The sequence below is a fragment of the Dipodomys ordii genome, unplaced genomic scaffold (assembly GCF_000151885.1).
Source record: "Dipodomys ordii isolate 6190 unplaced genomic scaffold, Dord_2.0 Scaffold44, whole genome shotgun sequence".
NCBI classification, from domain to species: Eukaryota; Metazoa; Chordata; class Mammalia; order Rodentia; family Heteromyidae; genus Dipodomys; species Dipodomys ordii.
The window spans coordinates 122,093-129,275 of NW_012267260.1; the positions used below are offsets into that span (position 1 = coordinate 122,093).

At 44.4% G+C, this 7,183-nt stretch overlaps 1 protein-coding gene across 1 annotated transcript in view; it reads right to left on the minus strand.

Annotated features, from left to right (window-relative positions):
• The window catches only part of Ptp4a1 (protein tyrosine phosphatase type IVA, member 1), a 12,878-nt gene extending 12,726 nt beyond the window's left edge, over positions 1-152 (minus strand). The window contains exon 1 of the mRNA XM_013019186.1: positions 51-152. The gene's annotated coding sequence lies outside the window, so the exon portion shown is untranslated. The remainder of the gene's footprint in view (positions 1-50) is intronic.
• Between the last annotated feature and the right edge of the window lie 7,031 nt (positions 153-7,183).

Here is a 7,183-nt window from a genome sequence, read left to right on the forward strand (position 1 = left end):
GCTGGGCCCCTCCCGCAGGGCCGGCGCGAGGGCCTTTGGAAACGACTCACTCGGAAGGGTCCGGCCGAGGATCCGTGTAAGTCGAGGGAAGCTAGAAGTGAGACCGCGGCTCACGCACGTGCGCCCCCCGGCGAGGTGGGCGCGCCCCGAGCCAGGCCCCGGGGGCCGGGAGCCATGGCGCCGCCGCCCGCAGGCCCCGCACGCTAAGCGGACGCCGGGGCCGGGCGCCGCGCCGGGGCCGGGCGAGGAGCGTGGCCCGCGTCCTCGAGTGCGGTCAGACACATCCAGTCAGCCCCGCTCTGCAAAGCTGTGAGCGGAGGAATGACCGGTGTGACATGAAGTCAGCAGGGTAAACGCCGAAGTCAGTGTGGGCCGCTCTTCTGATAGAACTTGTGATACAAGTTGTGATCTGTAATCCGCAGATTGTGTAATTACCACCAGAAGTGCTGACGGGAAGTATTCAGTTATGCTTATTGACCTCCAAAAGCTGGGCTCAAACCCAAGTGGATTACGAAGCTCCTGGAGGTCTTAGTCTGTTGGAGGAATCACTGTACCCTACTTTGAAAAGGACTTATTTATAATAGAGGATCTGAAGTAGGGAATACGAAAAGAGGTAAAAAATGGAGCCTTTGGCTACTGAAAAATTTTTAAGCAAGATAATTACATACATTATTAGCCTTGGAAATCCTTTTAATTCTCAATTATTTGGGATAGGTCTAATATCAAATATTTGCTCCATTATCTAACTTGGTATTCTGTAATATGTGATTCAGATATGTAACCTAAAAATGAAAGATTCACATATTCTGGGGGTGAAAATGGCACTCAGAATTTCAGTAACTTTGGCATGGTCACACAATGAGACAGTGATACTCCTGGAGTCGGGCAAGGCTCCTCTCATCTACACTGATTGGTCTCTTAGGATGTTAGTGCTGAGACGATGATGACAAGGATGAGCTCCCCTGACAGTGTTTCTTTTTCTTCGGCAGAGACTTGCTCCCACACCAGGAAGAACCTGAAAGGAGTGAGTCACAATTCCCAGCTGCACTGCCAGTTTATGTGCTGAGATTCTGACCACAAGTGGAATGATCAGGCCAGGGATTCAAATCTCTCAAATTTGAAAGACATCTAGAGGCCCACAAGAAACTGAATGAGTTGTTGGTTTCAGGGCAGCCCTCATAGAATCCCTCACTAACCCTTCTCCCCAGCCAGAATCATGGCTGTGAAAGGCAGCGTACTTGCTGGGTCATCCAGTTCTGTACATCACAAAGACTGATGAGCCACTGAAATTCTTACTGGCCCACAACATTTCAAACACACTATCAATACAGAGGGCCACAGGCAGGAAACCTGAGGATAATAAATAGAATTCCGTTCTTATTTAGCTGTTTGGAAAATAAGGTCGATATATAGTTTTGGTAGGTCTCTCCACAGTAGTTTTATAGTATAGGATATACCATATAACAGATATTTATTTTTCATATAATTTAAGGGTCTCTAGCTTCTCTGGAATTCCAAAAAAATAACAGTGAATACAGCGGTCCCTCACCTACTGGGGAAGGGGGGGAGGGGCGAGGCGAGCATAGCTCTGGGAAGGAGCTCCCGAGATAGGTGAGGAACCACTATTGTATTTTAACTGCGATATAGTGAAACTAGAATACATGATATAGCAAGGTACAACTGTATACTCTTCTCTAGGTAGCATTTTGTAGCTAGAAGATTCTGATTGCAAGATGAATGTCACAGTAGAACAGATGTTAACTCTGATAATGCCTAATTTCTATAACTATTTTTAAATTGGTAGTGGGGCTTGAACTCAGGTCTGGCCGTTGTCACTGAGCTCTTTTGCTCAAGACTAGTGCTCTACTGATTTGAGCCACAGCTCTACTTAAAGTTTTCTGGTGGCTCATTGAAAATAAGAGTCTCATGGACTTTCCTGCCCAGGCTGTGATCCTCAGATCTCAGCCTCTTAAGTAGGGAGGATTAAAGGTGTGAGCCACCAGTGCCCAGCTTTTATAACAATTTAAATAATATCTGGCAAACTAAAGCACAAGTGTTGACCTTTCTCCCTGATCCCTCTCTTGCCCTTTTCCTTACAACTGAACTTTTGTTAAATTCTCTATAATTTTCTTTCCCTTTTGTGGAGAAGCAAATTTAACTGCTTAAGAAATTGCTTTGTTATATTTTATCCAGATCTTAGTTTGAATAATCAATTGTTCTTGCATAAAGTAAAAATTAGAAAATGAAAAATGTCATAACCAAAGAATGTAGGAGAGAATTGTGCATTTCATTGCATAGTCTGGTCTGTCCTGAGCTCACCTAGAAAAAAAGAGCTAAGGGCTGGGAAGGTGGCTCAGTGGTAGAGCGCTTGCCTTGCATGCTCGAGGCCCTGGGTTCGATTCCTCAGCACCACATAAGCAAAAAGAAAAAAGCCGGAAGTGGTGCTGTGGCTCAGGTGGTAGAGCGCTAGCCTTGAGCTGAAGAGCTGAGAGACAGTGCCCAGGCCCAGAGTTCAGGCCCCACGACCGGACCCAAAAAGAAAAAAAGAGCTAAGTTCAGTTTTTCTGAATAATCTCTCACGTACTTAATATCCTCTTCTAGAAAAATATGTGTTTAACAAGGCTGTGGAGAAACTATCAGAGAACTAAAGATTATTCATCATTATTTAAAATGTAACTATAGTTCTCAGTATGTTATTATTGCTATTAGAAAAAAATGTTTTGTCATAAGCGATTATGCAATTTGCTTTTAATCATTATTTAGGCTTTTTTCTACAACTATGACAAAAGGAAAATTGTATTCATGTTACTTGAGATAGCACAGTGAAAATAACAGTATGGATTCCTGCTAGGCACCAGTGGTTCGCACCTGTAATCCCAGCTAGTCTGAACTCTGAGGATCACAAGTTAAAGCCAGCCCCAGGCAGGAAGGTTTATGCGACTCTGTGTCCAATTAACCACCAGAGAGCTGGAAGCTCAGGGACAGCGCCCAGGCTCCAGCACCAAAAAATGGAAGGGGGTGAGGGATACGGAGGAGATTCTTGAAAATGACCAGATTTAAAAAAAAAAATCAATCTAAAAAAGAGGTAGAAAGAGGTCAAGTGGAAACCATGCAAATTGTGACCATGAAATAGAATCATTAAAATAGCTATGAGGCTAATTACTAAACACTTTTTCATATCCCAAGGTGAAAAAAAGGTGTAAGTGTGAGAGCTGTTGGACACAGCTAAGAGACAAAAGCTACCCTGAACAGAGACCGAAGGGGCGAGGATTGAATGTATATGCTGAAAGGCAGCCTGGAAGGTTTGCCCTGCCTTCTGTTTCCAAATGTGTAGTTTAAATGGCTGGTCCAAGAAAATGCTCCTGTTACCTTGAATACAGACTCCCAGACACCATGGCTGCCCACCCGGAAGCTCTTGTGCTAGTCACAAAAATGACCGTGTGAAAGGAAACCCTGAATTTCTGACACATAAAGACTTCTGAGCTAACCGTCAGTTGCACAGAATAAATGGAAAAAAAGAGGGGAGGTTGGTTCAAGAACTCTTCTTCAAAACCAATCTATTTTTACTACTTTTAGATCCCTCTTTGCCCCCAGGGACTAAGCTCTGGGTATCATTGCCTGAAATGCTTGCTACAGTGTTAGGTACATTTCTAAATATTAGTTGCACTGACAAACAAAAAGGTTCCTGAATCAGCCTCCTCAGCTGTGGAGGGATCTCTGGGTAAGCATCTATTTAATTTTTAAGCTTGTAAAACACCATGTTTGACCATCTTAACACTATACAGTCTGCAAAACTTGAGAACTCTCCTTGAAGTGTGGCCTCTCCCCTGTGGACCCCAAGTCCTGTGGATGCCTGTATAGCTGCTCATTTTCCCCTCAATGCTGGTTTTCTTTGGAAGTGCTTTTGCAACTAAGAGCTAGCTTCTTGAAGCCATTTTGGTAATGCTTGAAAGCTTTTAAAATTCTCAAAGCTCAGGACCATCTCCTAACCGTTTAAGTCAGAATCTCTGGGATAAGGTCTTAGCATCAACTTGGTTCAGTGCTTTTTCCCTCCTGCCCCTCCCTCCCTCCACCCCCGAAAAAAACCCTCTAACTTCTCTTCACCAAGATTAGTTGAATCCTGCAAACCTTTACTTCTTTTTCAGTGAAAGGTTTTCCCATACGTGGTGTGAAAAGCACAGGCTAAATACACTCTACATAAGTCTACTGACTCAGTGGATCAGAACCCAGGGGAAATAGGAACCCTATTGTCTAACTGGAGTTTGGGTTGTATGGAGGGTGGAGAATAGCCATCCTGACTCCAGACATACCAGAACATTCAACACCCAAGAATCTGGGGAAGGGCCATCATCCTCGTGAGGGAGAGGGCCCGAGAGCACTGGGACTACGCAGTGTATTGAAAAGAGGGATATGATGTCAGATTTTTCACTTGCATCAGAGCGCCCCTGTTCACAAACTGAAGGAAATTATAAGATCTACTTCCTAAGCCGGGGGCCAGTGGCTCATGCTGTAGTCCTAGCTACTCAGGAGGCTGAGATCTGAACCAGCCCATGCAGGAAACTCCGTGAGACTCTTATCTCCAATAAATCACTAGAAAACCAGATGTGGTGCTGTGGCTCAAGTAGTACAGCACTCACCTTGAGCTGAAGACCTGAGGGACAGCGCCCAGGCCCAGAGTTCAAGCCCCATGACCGACCAAAAAAAAAAAATCTGTTTCCTAGAGGTATTGATTGAATGAACAGACACATATAAAAGGGCTGAGAATGGTACTTGGCAAACACCACATACTTGGGAAATGTGCTGCTAGCAGGGTTTTAGTACACCCTTATGCTGCTTTTCTACAAAATGGCTTCTGTTTCTTTATCATGAAGTCTTTGACCATATTTTGTTTTTCCATGATTTAAAGCACAGCTTGTAGCACATGGAGGAAACTGAAAATTTTTTTTACTTAGTTAATAAAAACAACATATTTTTGTGTTTTAGTTTGTTGTTTTTTTTAGAGAGTCTCACTATGAAGCTAAGCTATCCTCAAAATTTCTGTTTTCCTGACAGTTTTCTCAGTACTGGGATTACAGGCATATGCCACTTCATCTGGCTTAATTATCTTTTAAAGGATATAAACAGTTCACAAGATTTGAGGGCTTTAAAAACAAAACCTTTTAAAATAACTCATGGGCTCACACTGGGAAATCTACAAAATCTACAATAACAAATCCATACATTCAGGACAAGTCTCTTCCTGGAATTACCGAACGAATGAAGAAGATCATCAGAGATGGCCACCAGCTAGGGAGGTGGGTGTGCCATTCCTAGGGGTCAGGTTTCAGTGACCGGTGGTGGACTGAGGGTGGACCGCTGTGGAGGAGGGAGCCCACCAGAGGAGAAAGTACCTTCCCTCAAAGTGGTGGGCAAATGGCCACCAGTAGAGTAAAAAAGATCCTCAGACCCCAGAGACCTAACATTCTTATCTGAGGAGTGGGATCCAGAGTGCTTTTGTAAAGACGGATTTAAAGTTTTTGTAGGGCTTAATTTTTTTGTATTTTCCCATTAAATTATTTACAGTGGCTGGTGCTTCATCCCTGTGATCCTAGCCAGCTCAGGCAGGAAAGTCTGTAAAACTCATACCTGTAATCAACCTCCAAAAAGTGAGAGCTGTGGCTGACATGGTTGAGCATTAGCCTTGAGTAGAAAAAGCTTACAAACAGCATCCAGGCTGAGTTCAAAACCCAGGACGGGGCCCCGCTGTGTTGTCCAGGCTGCCTCTGAGCACTCAGCCCCCTGCTTCAGCCTTGCCTGTAGCTGATGAAGCATCATAGTAAAGATAAGGTTGAAGTCATTTTGGTGAGGTGTCCAAGTATAACACCATAGATTCCACCAGGTATAAGACCAAAATTTGGTCTTTATCCTATAGAAAACAAGTAGTATTGGAAAACAAGAAGAATACAAATATATTTTGAGGATTTTTTTCTGTGTCTATAGATTCATTAAGTGGCCCAACTCTGTAGAACCAGATTGGCTCTGAATCTTTAAAAGGTATGAAAGAATTCAATTTGTGTGTGTGTGTGTGCGCCCTTGACCTCAGGGTCTAGGCACTGGCCCTGACCTTGAACCCTCAGGCACTCTACCACTTGGGCACAACTCCACTTCTGGCGTTGTGTTTTTGTTTTGTTTTGTTTTGTGGGGTTTTTTGGCTGTAAAGGTGGTGTACAGGTAAATAAGTACAGTTCTTTTTGGACAACGTCACGCCTTCCCCTCCCATCCTCACAATTTGAGTAGTACATTTTCAACAGTGTCCAGTGAGTACAATGGCTGTTTGTTCACTCTTTGCCCCTGCATTTCTGTGCCTCCCCATACGCTCCCAACGATATATAAATGAGCATACAGAACAGAAAGCAAAAACAGCAACAGCAGCAAAAACTTGTTCACTTCTTCTTTTTACGGTTAATTGGAGATGAGTGTCATGAGTTTTCCTGCCTAGGCTGGCTTCAAACCATGATCCTCAGATCTTATCCTCCTGAGTAGCTAGGATTACAGGCATGAGCCACTGGTGCCTGACAAGAGTTCTCATTTTCAATAATGGAGTTTCCAGTGTTGTGACCAGATGCTTCGGGACTCAGTGCCTTCTTAAATTTCCTAAGACAGTGAAATATACTGGCTGGGTGATACCAAAGGGGAATTTTAACCATTGGTAATTGAGCTAGACTAAGGGGAATGTCTCTTTGACCCCCTAAATTGCTGGAGCATACACTAACATTTCTGCCAGGTCCTGGTCAGGAAACAGACACATACAGCCGTTATCTCAGAGAATTTACACAGGGCTTAATTACACAGACGTTGGAGGAGTGAAAGGAACAAACCTAGGGAGAGCATGGACGGCTGTCAACACCGGGATGAAGGGGAATGATAGTGGGCTGTTTGAGCCTCACTGCTTTAAGAAGGAAACTGCAGCTGGCGTCCAGACTTGGGGAGCCCCTGGACACCACTGCTGAGTAACCGCAAGGAAAAGCCCGGTCTCAGAAGCTGCTGGTGCTTCTGAGAGGTCTATAGTGCATCACAGACTTTGCTCTGAGAGATGGAAAACAAGTAGCCCTCGAAAGCAAGTGCAGCTGGAAAGATTGGCTGCAGCCTCTGGGGTGGGAACTGGCTGGGCACAGTGGCAGAGCAGAGCGGAGGCAAAGGCCCC